At 45.3% G+C, this 14381-nt stretch overlaps 1 long non-coding RNA gene across 1 annotated transcript in view; it reads right to left on the minus strand.

The window, feature by feature from the left end:
- Window positions 1–2313: 2313 nt before the first annotated feature.
- Window positions 2314–14381, minus strand: part of LOC122923418 — a 44834-nt gene continuing 32766 nt past the window's right edge. Inside the window, exons 6-7 of the long non-coding RNA XR_006387291.1 lie at window positions 10268–10341; window positions 2314–2356 (exon numbers count right to left, since the gene is read on the minus strand). This is a non-coding gene — a long non-coding RNA (uncharacterized LOC122923418). The remainder of the gene's footprint in view (window positions 2357–10267; window positions 10342–14381) is intronic.

The following is a 14381-nucleotide window of genomic DNA, read 5'->3' on the forward strand; positions in this document are numbered from 1 at the left end:
AGGCAGAGTATTATAATCTCATATACTACACTAGTGGAAGAGGGAAATTAGCTAGGGTGATAAACCCCTTAACAATATTATTTTTAATAGGTTTGTTGCGCTTAGGCCGTTCCTTAAACGACAGGTGCTGGCTGTATAATACAGCCCAGCAAAAAAGACCAGGATCAGCGATAAAGCGAAACCTGGTAATTTAACCACTCAGGTGCCATGTTTCCTAAAGACAGCAACATATGTGGGGTTAGTCACAAGGAGAGTGCTCCTTCTGCCTCCCGATCAAAGCCCCTACAATGAAATCACAAAGCTTCAATCAGTCACCATGACAGCCCTAGACCTTCAGAAAGGGTTTTTGGGCTGTCATAGTTAAGTGCCTGTAAAACCGTGCACGACCTAAAGCTCAGCAGGCAGAGTATTATAATCTAATGGACTGCAATAGTGGGGGAGGGGGATGTACCCCTTCACGCATAATCACGTTCATGTTCCTAATTATGCTTAAGGGGTTGTATGGTGCAGGTTACTGCACTGAGCCCACTCCATACACAATGTGTGCTTGCTGTACAATACAGCCTAGCCAAAATGATTAGATGCGCAATGAACTCAAACTTGGTCATTTAATATCTCAGATGCCACGGTTAATAGAGATAGCTGCATGTGTGGGGTTAGGCAAAGGGAGAGAGCTCCTTCTGCCTTCCATACAAAGTTCCAGCAGTGAAATGATCCAATTAGTTACCATGCCAGCCCTGGTCCTTTAGAAAAGGTCATCGGGATGTCTTGGTTAACTACCTGCAAAACTGAGCACAAGGCACAGCTTAGCAAGCAGAGGGTCATAATCTTTTGGACCACAAAAGTGGGATAGGGGTTTTAATGTGTGTGTGGGGGATATTGAACCCATTCGCGCAAAATCACGTACATGTACATGGTAATGCCTAACGGGTTGTATGGAGCAGTTTACTGCGCTGAGCCTGCCCCATACATGATGGGTGCTGGCTGTATAATATGGTACAGTCAGAATAACCAGCATCAGCGATGATGCCAAACTCTGTCATTCAACTGCTCAGATTCAGGGTTTCATAGAGAGAGCTGCATATGTGGGGTTAGGCAGAGGAAAAAGGCTCCTTCTGCTTTCCTATCCAAGCCCCTGCAGCAAAATCACAGAGCTTCAACCAGTTGCCACAACATCTTTGTGCCTTCTTAAAGGCTATGGGCTATCATAATTAACAGTGCATACATGTACCTCTGCACAAGGCACAGCTCAGCAGGGAGCGTGTCAAAATCTCACGGACTACAATAGTGCTCTATTCTGGTTTATGTGATAAGCGATCAGAAGGGCGCAATTACTAGCTCTCTAAAGGGGCTTACATTTGTATGTAAAAAAAATTAAAGCAGATTAACTTACAACTTGTCTCACAAAAAAAAAATAACCCATATCATGGCTATGTAAACTGAACATTTTAAAAGTTATGGCTCTTGGAATATGGGGAGGAAAAAATAAAATGCAAAGATAAAAATGTGCTTTGTCTTTAACGGGTTAGAGAAAGGGAGAGAGAAAAAAAGGGGAGAGATGGAGAAAGAGTAAGGTGGCACATGATAAATAGGATAGTGGGGCGCTATGCAGCATCCTGGCCCTAACTTCCCACCAACAATGTGTTAGTGAGAACAATGCGCATAACCTTATTTAATGATTAAAAAAACATAACAAATTATCCTATTTAAAAGACATGGTTTTCCTGATTATAGAAGTAAGGAAAAATAAGCTTCCTTATCTCTATGCATGAGATATGGTTGTGTTATAATCAGGGCCTTAGGGCGCACCCTGGGGGGGGGATGTGACATGGGGTCTGATGTCTGACATTGGGGGCTGATGGCTGGGGGATGATGTCTGACATAGGGTTCTGATCTGAGGTCTGATTATAACATTGGGGGTCTGATTGCTGGTCTGACCTGAGGTGTAATGGAAAATATTTTTTTCTTATTATCCTCCTCTAAAACCTAGGTGTGTCTTAGAGGGCAAATAATATGGTCCTTAAACCAGCCATTGTCTGAAGCAGAGAGATACCAGGACCACAGAGAGGAGAAGCGTGCGGGGGGGGGGGGGGGGGCAAAATGTTGCTTCGCTTGTGTTGGCAAAAATCCTTGCACCGGCCCTGGTTATAATAGAAGTGTCTGTATATGATATACATATGGAAACCACATACTGTATATCCACATGTATCAGGAAGATACTTAAGGATAAGAACTCATGTCTAACCTGATTATTATCAGTAATTAATATAAATATTAATTACCTGTCTTGTAATTATTTTCTTGTAGTTGAACAGAGAATATGTCAGGTTCCACCATTTCACTGGGCATCAGTTACCTATAAAAAGTCAGAGGTGTGATAATATGTTCCTGCTACATGGTACAGACATTAATATTTATAACACACTAGGGAAGTAACTATATATCTCAGGGTTCATATAAAAATAGGGGGGTGAGAGAGAGAGACAAATTGAGAAGGGAAGATGGGAAGTGGAATACAATGGGAGATGAGGACTAAAGAGGGTGGATTAACCCCTTCACCCATAATCACATAGATGTACGTTATTATGCGTAAGGGGTTGTATAGAGCAGGCAGCTGCGCTGAGCCCGTTCCGTGAGCAACAGGTGCTGTCTATAGAAAACAGCGCAGCCAAAATGGCAAGGATGGGGGATAACTCCAAACCCGGCTTAGATGCCGTGTTTAATAGAGCTAGCAGCATATGTGGGCTTATTCAAAGAGAGGGGGCTCGCTCTACCTTCCTATTGAAGCTCCTGCTGAGAAATCATGGAGCTCCAATCAGTTACCATGACAGCCCTTGACCTTCAGAAATGGTTCTCTGACTGTCATGGTTAACTGCCTGTAAGGCAGGCAAAGTATCATAATCTCATATACTACAATAGTGGGAGAGGGAAATTAGTTAGGGTGATTAACCCCTTCACCCATAATGACGTTGTTACGAACCGTGCCCACAGCCAAACTAAGCCTGGCACAACCACCTCCAGTTGCTACTGGTAACACAGGTGCCTGCTGGAAAGAGCCTGTCCGCGTAACACGGCCTTGACAATATATTGGTGCCGAGAATCAAAGCATTAACTCCCTACACCCTAAATTTGCTGCCACCAGGCTCGTAAATAGAACCACACTAAACATGAGGATCAGGGATTTTGATACTGTAATTGCCAATCTACCGTTAATTAAGCATCAACTTGCTCCCTGACGATTGATATCTTATCAATCGCCTATGACCTATTGCACTGTAACACTTGGGTGCTATACCAAAAGACCTATTTGTCACTATCCTGGCCACAATAATCTCTCAAATGACCCACATCTGATTGGACAGTCCCCATACATATACAATTGTCATCCAATTTAATCTTATCCAAAACACTGGAATATACCAATTCTCTCCTGATGGAAGTTGGATTCTCAAGCTGTCAATATTTCAGAGCGAAAGGAAACAGACAATTAAAAAGAAATAGTTCTTTTTAATGGAACAAAGTCAGTCAAAACAAGATGCATTTTCAAAGATTTACAGAAAAAATGGTAGACAAGACATAGAGCATGAAATGTAAACAAAAGGGGTTTAACATTGAAAAAATACCTTTCATAAATATTATCTAGGCTCTTAGGTTATGTCTAGAGTCCTGCACACATTTGGTATCCTGTCAGAGCTGTTACCACACAGCTCTCTCTTCTGCTGCTCTCTCTCAACTGAACTCCAAAATGGCTCCCTGCATCCAGCTCACACAGACTCTGACAGGTTGCCTAGGTAACCAAACTCTTACTGAAATGGCTGAAAGTCTGGTGCCATTTCAGTTATTTCTAACAGAAAATTAGCAGATTGGAAACAGATTAAAACGCCCAAGGGCCAAGTGTACATCCCTGTCAAGGGCCAAGTGTACATCCCTGTACATGAAATGCAGCTGGATTCAGATGCCTGTGTGTGTGTGCGAAACATCATGGCACTGTGCTATTGTTTACCATATTAACCCGTTCAGGACCTTGGACGAGTATACTCGTCCTGGAGCAAGGGTACTTACACACAGCCAGGCACCCAGGGTCAATGCCGAGGGGGGTCCTGTGACCCCCCCATATCAGCGATCGCTGCAAACCACAGGTCAATTCAGACCTGTGGCTTGCAGCGCTTTATGTAGTTTCTGATCCCTGTGGTCCCTGACCGCAGGGATAAGAAACCTAAAAATGTCCAAAATCAATTTTTTTAGCCCCCCTGCACCCCTGAATTAATTTATGTGGCGGGGTGCAGGGGGGCGGTTTGTGGGCAGTGCGGGGCGGTGCAGTAGTTGCGGGATCCCCCGCCCACCTCCTGCAAAATTTTCATTGGTGTCCAGTGGTATACCAGAGTGTCAGCACATTGCTGACACTCTGGTATAAACGGCTGACATCGCTTTCCATACCGCGGTCCGTACGGCCTGTGGTATGGAAAGGGTTAAGTCAGGGAGCTCCCCCCTCTGCCATCGGGGGGCTGCTGTGCCTTTGCAGCCCCCAGATGGGTGGGGAGACAGAGGGAGGGAGCTCCCCTCCTTCCCCTTCCCCGTCTGCACAGTTGTGGCAGACGGGGAAGGTTCCCATGGCAACAGGACGCCTTCTCAGGGTGAGCTGCATCAGGACATTCTGTGTGGGGCAAGATAAGAAGGAAGAGGAGGCAGCACCGCCAGCATGGAGTCCGTGGTAGAGGCACTGGGAGGCACACTAAGGACGCAGATTAATTATTGAACAACTGCTTCTTCGTGTCGACTCTATTGCCCGGGAGATCTGAGTAAGCGACTGTCACTGGACGAAAGTCCCGCTTGAATTATCACGAGATTTGGGCGAGATCGTCAGAGTTTGTGAGCCGCGGAGACAGAGCGGCGTTCACAGCAGCTTGTTCAGCGTCCTAAAGAAACTTTACCTTATCATAGGAGACCAGACACTGGACGGCTCCTTCTAGATAGAGGTAAGATTATAGCCGAGACTACCATCGTGCTATGGGACTGCATTACCAATCAGCCAACCTTCTGTGTTGCGGTGTATAACACCATAGACTCGGACCCATTTATTTTCCCCACAGGAACCAACTCAGCATACTGCGCTATACCGCGCCGGACTCCAAGTAGTGTTCACTTATTCTATTCACTATTTTTTCACTAATTCATCACGTTCAAGTTTATGTACTATATCTCAACACTAGATAATTAATTCATTGTATTTATTTATTTATTTATTTATTCATTCACCAATATTTTTCACCTACTATCATTGGAATCCCTAATCTATGCTGTAGGAGCTTTTATTCTTTCAGTGTCTACACGGTCGACCATTGTAATTGTTTTACATTTTACAACTGTTTTAACCATTATTGATTTCATGTCATTTTATTAATGTCATTTTAATTAGTGATTTTTAACAATAAAATCTGAGTGGTGCCATAGAATTGAGTGCTCGCTTCCATATTCTTGTTTAGTACTCTTTCAATTGAGGTGTGGCGTCCTCAACCTTTAGTTTGTAGAACCATACCGTCCATTGTCAGCAGTGAGCCACTTTATTTAATTAACCAATTTACATATGATTTTTGGTTGTTCTATATTACATTTTTGTAAGGCAAGGTTACCAAAAATTGAAATTCTGAAATTTCATCTCCATTTGCCATTAACTGTCGAGGAACACCTAAAGGGTTAATAAAGTTTGTAAAATCAGTTTTGAATACCTTGAAGGGTGTAGTTTCGTTGATGGGGTAGCTTGTAGGGAGTTTTTACTCATGGGGGCCATCAGGGGGCTTCAAAAGTGACATGGTGTCAATAAAAAAGGCCATCAAAATCGGTCTTCCAGAAACCATGTCAGTCCATCGTTAAAAAACATTGGCCCCTCCTTCAACAGTCTTACCCTGAAGTTGCTGAATTCAAACATCCCTTCCGGATGTGCTACAAGAGACCGAACAATCTTAGAGGTAAATTAGTACACGCCGACATCGGCCCACTCAAAGCCACATTACAACAAACCACCCTAGCCCCGAAAAAAACAGGAACATACCCATGCCTACATTGTGCACAGTGCACTAATGTAATCAAAGGGAATCGTATAACACATCCCCGTTCGGGTAAAATTTACCACTCAAAAAATTTCTTCACATGTAGCTCCTCATTTGTAGTATATCTCATCAAATGCCCTTGCGGCCTGCCTACGTGGGGGAAACTACGCAAAACATACGCGATCGAATTTCCAAACACAAATCCGATATCCGGTGTAACAGAACTGAACAACCCATCCCACATCACTTCTCCCTTGCAAAACATCAAATCAGTCAACTTAGATTCCAAATACTGGAACAAATACCGGCGGGAAGAAGAGGCGGAAACCGGATTGCGCGTCTGAAAGAATGCAAATCGTTTTGGATATTCGAACTTAATACCCTTTTTCCAAATGGTATGAATCGGGACTTTGATTTTTGTACATTGTGATAACTCATCCAGATTTGCATTACTAAACGTGAGGATATATAACTAAAATTGGACATCATATATCTCACAACCTCCACTCCCCCTTTTTTTCTTTCGTAGTTTATGCAAATGCTCTTTTGTTGTAATGAGATGCTTACTAACACCATATTCTCTTTTACCTCCCACAGACAAAATGACTCTTAAAGTCCATCCCAACCAGGTAGTATATGATACAATATTGTCATATAGTATTTTAAGTATAGTTTCTACATAGTCTCTATATAGTTATACTAATATACAACAGAAGATGCAATCTGTAGCATAGAATTTAGATAGACTATAGTCACTATACTATACTCACAATATAACCAATTCCAGAATGATTGTACTAATCTAGTTATTATGTCTATTAGCAAGTTATTATGTTTATTAGCATTTATATATATCCTGGTTGGGTCGTCATCTAGATCCCAGTTCTAGGCCTGCCTCTACTGAAATTCTCCCTTAGGCGAGATAGTATACCACCTATCACCTACAAGCCCTTGCGATTGTACTCATCTATTCAAAACGGGCCCTTGTTTTAAGCCCTCTATGCTTCAGCAACCGTAACGCCCCTTGCATTACCCATGCCAGCACTACCTTGCCAGCTCAGGTTTCGGCTGGCCAAGTGCGCATGCGCGCCGGTGCCGCCGCCGCAGTGACGTCACTCGCCTGAGCGCGGCGGCGTCATGCGTGCGACGGAGTCGGAGGCGTGCGCATGACGCCCGCCCACACCGGCGGCACACTTGAAATAACAGGCATCAGCGCAGCCCACACCAGCGCATCCTCACGCAGACAACATGCAGCCCGGACAAAGGTAAATACCGGCCGATACCCTTACTTACTCTCTCCACCTACGGCAGCTTCAGATAAGATGTCCCCAAGGGAGGTGACCATGACCCTTACCTAGTGTTATACCGGAGGTTCCTCTCTTATTTGGTGTATGCATATATGTCTAGCCTTACAACAACATGTTATCAAGCCTATGACAATAGATATAACCTCTGCAACACTTCACAGGTCTTGCCACCCCTGAAAAGCTCCGCTACCCTGCATGACTTTGCCCATGCCTGCCAATTATTACCCTTGCTAACTAAGAATTTCGCAAGAGATATCATTACACTTGCTGTGGACTTCTGCATTGTTTTCCTGTTTTTCCTATTCTGCCATTCAATGTGTATGTAACTTCACAATAGATGATATCTATATGAAATATATATCTAAAATGATAGTATGCTTACCTGTTACCCTCTGCGGCCCTAGCTACTCGACAGTGGACAACTTGACATGCATGTGATATATACTATGAACTATAATTTAACTTATCCTAATCATGTATAATGTTTTCTGATACATTACATTGTGTTTTACTCCAGGCCGTGATCAAGGTCCCATACAAGGACCGAAACGTTAAACGTTGGCCAAGTCTATGCATTCCTGGATGCTAACAAATAATGAAATTATAAATGATGAAATAAGATAAAAATATTATGAAATGAAAATATATATTTTTTTTCATATATACGAAAAACGAGTGCCGTGGTCTCCTTTACTGGCTGTATAATACAGCCCAGCCAAAATGACCAGGATCAGCGATGAAGCCAAACCCGGTCTTTTAACCACTCAGCTGCCATGTTTCCTAAAGACAGCAACATATGTGGGGTTAGTCAGATGGAGGGTGCTCCTTCTGCCTCCCGATCAAAGCCCATGCTATGAAATCACGGAGCTCCAATCAGTTATCATGACAGCCCTAGACCTTCAGAAAGGGTTTTTGGGCTGTCATAGGAAAGTGCCTGTAAAACCGTGCACGACCTAAAGCTCAGCAGGCAGAGTATTATAATCTAATGGACTACAATAGTGGGGGAGGGGGATGTACCCCTTCACGCATAATCACGTTCATGTTCCTAATTATGCTTAAGGGGTTGTATTGTGCAGGTTAATGCACTAAGCCCACTCCATACACAATGTGTGCTTGCTGTACAATGCAGCCCAGCCTAAATGACTAGATCCGCAATGACCTTAAACTTGGTCATTTAATATCTCAGATGCCACGTTTAGTAGAGATAGCTGCATGTGTGGGGTTAGGCAAAGGGAGGGAGCTCCTTCTGCCTTCCATACCAAGCCCCAGCAGTGAAATGACGGGGATCCAATTAGTTATTATGCCAGCCCTGATCCTGTAGAAAGGGTCGTCGGGCTGTCTTGGTTAACTACCTGCAAAACTGAGCACAAGGCACAGCTTAGCAAGCAGAGGGTCATAATCTTTTGGACCACAAAAGTGGGATAGGGGTTTTAATGTGTGTGTGGGGGATATTGAACCCATTCGCGCATAATCACGTACATGTACATGGTAATGCGTAACGGGTTGTATGGAGCAGTTTACTGCGCTGAGCCTGCCCCATACATGATGGGTGCTGGCTGTATAATATGGTACAGTCAGAATAACCAGCATCAGCGATGATGCCAAACTCTGTCATTCAACTGCTCAGATTCAGGGTTTCATAGAGAGAGCTGCATATGTGGGGTTAGGCAGAGGAAAAAGGCTCCTTCTGCTTTCCTATCCAAGCCCCTGCAGAAAAATCACAGAGCTCCAACCAGTTGCCACAACAGCCCAGGGCCTTCTTAAAGGCTTCGGGCTATCAAGGTTAACGACGTATAAAACAGTGCACAAGGGACAGCTTAACAGGCAGGGTGTCATAATTTCATGCACTGCAATAGTGGGAGAGGGGGATTAGTTAGGGGGGATTAACCCTTTTATGCATAATCGCATATATGTACTGTATTATGCGTAAGTGGTTGCATGGAGAAGGAGACTGCTCAGATCTAACTCCAAACACATTAGATTCTGGCTGTATAACACAGCCGGAACCTGACCACAATGACCAGAATCAGCCATGACACCCACCCTGGTCCACTATTTGCTCAGATGACACAATCAATAGCAATTAAGATATATGTGTGGTGAGGGAGGGGGCTCCCTCCGCATTTCGATCTGAGCCCTTGCAGCTAAATCATGGGGCTCCAGTAGAAAACCATGACAGCCGTGGGCCTTCAGGCTGTCATGTTCAACCCCCTCTAAAGCTCTGTACAAGGCACAGCTCAGCAGGGAGCGTGTCAGAATCTCATGGACCACAATAGTGCTCTATTCTGGTCTATGTGACAAGCGATCAGAAGGGCGCAGATCCTTTCTCTCTACCGGGGCTTACATTTTTATTGAAAAAAAAAGAAAAAAAAAAGCTGACTAAAATACAACTTGTCTCACAAAAAACATAACCCATAATATGGCTATGTAAACGGAACATTTTAAAAGTTATTGCTCTTGGAATATGGGGAGGAAAAAAAATGCAAAGATGAAAATGTGCTTTGTCTTTAAGGGGTTAGAGAAAGGGACAGGGACTAAAAGGGGAGAGATGGAGAAAGAGTAAGGTGGCGCATGATAAATAGGATAGTGGGGTGCTAGACAGCACCCTGGCCCTAACCTCCCACCTACAATGTGTTAGTGAGAACAATGGGCATACCCTCATTTAATGATTGCAAAAACATAACAAGTTTATCCTAATTAAAAGACATGGCTTTTCCTGATTATAGAAGTAAGGAAAAAGAAGCTTCCTTATCTCTATACATGAGATATGGTTGTGTTATAATAGAAGTGTCTGTATATGATATACATATGGAAACCACATACTGTATATCCACATGTATCAGGAAGATACTTCAGAACTAGAATTCATGTCTAGCCTGATTATTATCAGTAATTAATATAAATATTAATTACCTGTCTTGTGATTCTTTTCTTGTAGTTGACCAGGGAATATGTCAGGTTCCACCATTTCACTGGGCATCAGTTACCTATAAAAAGTCAGAGGTGTGATAATATGTTCCTGCTACATGCTACAGACATTAATATTTATAACACGCTAGGGACATAACTATATATCTCAGGGTTCATGTAAGAATAGGGGGGTGAGATAGAGACAAATTGAGAAGGGAAGATGGGAAGTGGAATAAAATGGGAGAGGAGGATTGGAGAGGGGGGATTAACCCCTTCACCCATAATCACATAGATGTACGTTATTATGCGTAAGGGGTTGTATGGAGCAGGCAGCTGCGCTGAGCCTGTTCCATAAGCAACGGGTGCTGGCTGTAGAAAACAGCACAGCCAAAATGGCAAGAATTGGTTGATAACGCCAAACCCGGCTTAGATGCCGTGTTTAATAGAGATAGCGGCATATGTGGACTTAGTCTAAGGGACGGGGCTCGCTCTACATTCCGATTCAAGCTCATGCTAAGATATCATGGAGCTCCAATCAGTTACCATGACAGCCCTTGACCTTCAGAAATGGTTTTCTGTCTGTCATGGTTAACTGCCTGTAAAACTGTGTGCATGGCACATATTAGCAGGCAGAGTATCATAATCTCATATACTACAATAGTGGGAGAGGGAAATTAGTTAGGGTGATAAACCCCTTCACCCATAATCACGGCGTTGCATGTTATTATTCTTAAGGGGTGGTATACAGCAGTTTGTTGTGCTGAGGCCACTCATTAAATGACAGGTGCTGGCTGTATAATACAGCCCGGCCAAAATGACCAGGATCAGCGATGAAGCCAAACCCGGTCTTTTAACCACTCAGCTGCCATGTTTCCTAAAGACAGCAACATATGTGGGGTTAGTCAGATGGAGGGTGCTCCTTCTGCCTCCCGATCAAAGCCCATGCTATGAAATCACGGAGCTCCAATCAGTTATCATGACAGCCTTAGACCTTCAGAAAGGGTTTTTGGGCTGTCATAGGAAAGTGCCTGTAAAACCGTGCACGACCTAAAGCTCAGCAGGCAGAGTATTATAATCTAATGGACTACAATAGTGGGGGAGGGGGATGTACCCCTTCACGCATAATCACGTTCATGTTCCTAATTATGCTTAAGGGGTTGTATTGTGCAGGTTAATGCACTAAGCCCACTCCATACACAATGTGTGCTTGCTGTACAATGCAGCCCAGCCTAAATGACTAGATCCGCAATGACCTTAAACTTGGTCATTTAATATCTCAGATGCCACGTTTAGTAGAGATAGCTGCATGTGTGGGGTTAGGCAAAGGGAGGGAGCTCCTTCTGCCTTCCATACCAAGCCCCAGCAGTGAAATGACGGGGATCCAATTAGTTATTATGCCAGCCCTGATCCTGTAGAAAGGGTCGTCGGGCTGTCTTGGTTAACTACCTGCAAAACTGAGCACAAGGCACAGCTTAGCAAGCAGAGGGTCATAATCTTTTGGACCACAAAAGTGGGATAGGGGTTTTAATGTGTGTGTGGGGGATATTGAACCCATTCGCGCATAATCACGTACATGTACATGGTAATGCGTAACGGGTTGTATGGAGCAGTTTACTGCGCTGAGCCTGCCCCATACATGATGGGTGCTGGCTGTATAATATGGTACAGTCAGAATAACCAGCATCAGCGATGATGCCAAACTCTGTCATTCAACTGCTCAGATTCAGGGTTTCATAGAGAGAGCTGCATATGTGGGGTTAGGCAGAGGAAAAAGGCTCCTTCTGCTTTCCTATCCAAGCCCCTGCAGAAAAATCACAGAGCTCCAACCAGTTGCCACAACAGCCCAGGGGCCTTCTTAAAGGCTTCGGGCTATCAAGGTTAACGACGTATAAAACAGTGCACAAGGGACAGCTTAACAGGCAGGGTGTCATAATTTCATGCACTGCAATAGTGGGAGAGGGGGATTAGTTAGGGGGGATTAACCCTTTTATGCATAATCGCATTGTCTCCACATGTGTATTGGTGATCTCCCCTTTGTCCTGAGAGATAATTGGATTGTCTTTGGTCGTCTCCGGGACAGAGGGGAGGAAACCATGATGCATTGTGGGGATATGTTGTATCTGCAACAAACTGTAATAAAAACCAGGCTGGGTGTGCCAGCACTTCAGATCACTGCTGACCCTCAACACGGAGCCTTGTCTCGTTATTGGGGGGATTCCCTTTATGCTGTTGGAGACTGATTGCCAGGAGTGTAAGCTGACGGATACGCTTTTCCTGTTCGTCTGCCGGCAGCTATCCGCGAGGTTCCAGTTTGGAGTGCTATTTTGTATCCAGTTCGGGAGGTTGGTGTTCTGCAGTAGCTGTGCCTGTCTCTCGGAAAGGGGCATATCGCCTAAACGGATTTTAGCCCCTTGTCTGCTGAAACGGTGCCGTTACATTGGTGGCAGCAGTGGGATCGTTCCTACAGCCAGAAGGACAGCTACAGGAGACACCATTTCTGTGGATTCTACAATTTAAGGGCAACGCATGTCTCAGTACAGTGACCCTAAAAGCACCAGGATGGAACCAGCAGTGGATTACAGATACTCTGTGGAGGAATTTGACCGTATGATGTGGTTGCGGCTGAACTTCTTCGGACCCAATCCAGGTGAGAAATACGTGAAGTTCGTGAGGAATCTAGTGTCTAAGACCCTACTATACCGGGCAGAAGGTGACGGTCAGCTGCCACGTTGGGTGGACCTCCATCGGAGGTTATGGTTGCGGGACAGTGGGAGCCTAGTCTCTATTCCCCAGCGTCAGTGTGAAGTGCAGGGAGAGGAGAGCAGCGGCCTCCCTCCCCAGCGGCAGGCTGAGTTACAGGGGGCAGAGGTAGTTGTTCCTGCCCCCCAGCAGCAGAGTGATGTGCCGGGAAGGCAGTGTGAAGTGCAGGGAGAGGAGAGCAGCGGCCTCCCTCCCCAGCGGCAGGCTGAGTTACAGGGGGCAGAGGTAGTTGTTCCTGCCCCCCAGCAGCAGCATGATTTTTTGGGAATTGAGAGCCGAGTCTCCATTCCCCAGCGGCAGACGGAGTTACAGGGGGCAGAGACAGTCGGTCCTATCCATCAGCGGCAGAGTGTCCTACAGGGAATAGAGAGCCCAGTCTCCTTTCCCCAGCAGCAGGACACTGTATTGGGAGCGGAGGCGGTCGGTCGCCCTCCCCAGCGGCTGGAAGTATGTATGGGAGAGGAGCTCGTTACCCCCTCTCCCCAGCGGCAGCTTAACGCACCAGGGGGAGACAGTAAGCCCCACAACTGTGCAGATGGGACCGTGGTCTCTGCACTTACAGCACAGGGGGTAGGGACAGTTGTTCCTGTCCCCCAGCAACAGGGCAGTTTAGCCAAAGGGGAGACAGTCGGTTTCCCCCTCCAACAACCAGACTCCAACCAGGCTTCTTCCGTGGTAACGCTGGCACCAGGGCAGAGTCCCGCTGATCCCTGCCCACAAAGCAACCTCCACTCCAAGCCAGGGAGCAACTCAGAGACCTGGAGTACCAGCTACCAATATAACCTTGGTGGATTCACTGGACAGAGACAGCCTACTAAATTCTACAGGTCCAGTATTGGGTTGTGGGTGGGCTGCCAGACTAACTCAGGTACCGACCGGCGTGAGGTCAGGTATCTGGTTAGTCTTCCCTGGGGGGGGGGAGATGTGTGGCGAAACCAACCTCGCCACTGGGTTTTGGAGAGGGCTGTTTAAAAGCCTCTTGCCTCAGGATTATGGCCCATAGTAACTTTAAAGAAGAAACAGACCGGCCGCACAGCTTAAATCTGTCTGTAGAATTGTATTTTATGTTATTATGCGTTTGGTTAAATTGTATGTTATGTGAGGGCACCCAGATAGCTAATATTATTGTATTCGTGTATTCTGAGTGCCATTCACCTAATGATATGCACTCAGACTTGAGCTATCTGGGGATATGTTAAATGTCTGTGTTTGCTGTGGGGGTGTGCCATTGTGTGTTTGGGTGGTGATTCCTGGTACAGTCAGAATAACCAGCATCAGCGATGATGCCAAACTCTGTCATTCAACTGCTCAGATTCAGGGTTTCATAGAGAGAGCTGCATATGTGGGGTTAGGCAGA

Source organism: Bufo gargarizans, unplaced genomic scaffold, assembly GCF_014858855.1.
Source record: "Bufo gargarizans isolate SCDJY-AF-19 unplaced genomic scaffold, ASM1485885v1 original_scaffold_1579_pilon, whole genome shotgun sequence".
NCBI classification, from domain to species: Eukaryota; Metazoa; Chordata; class Amphibia; order Anura; family Bufonidae; genus Bufo; species Bufo gargarizans.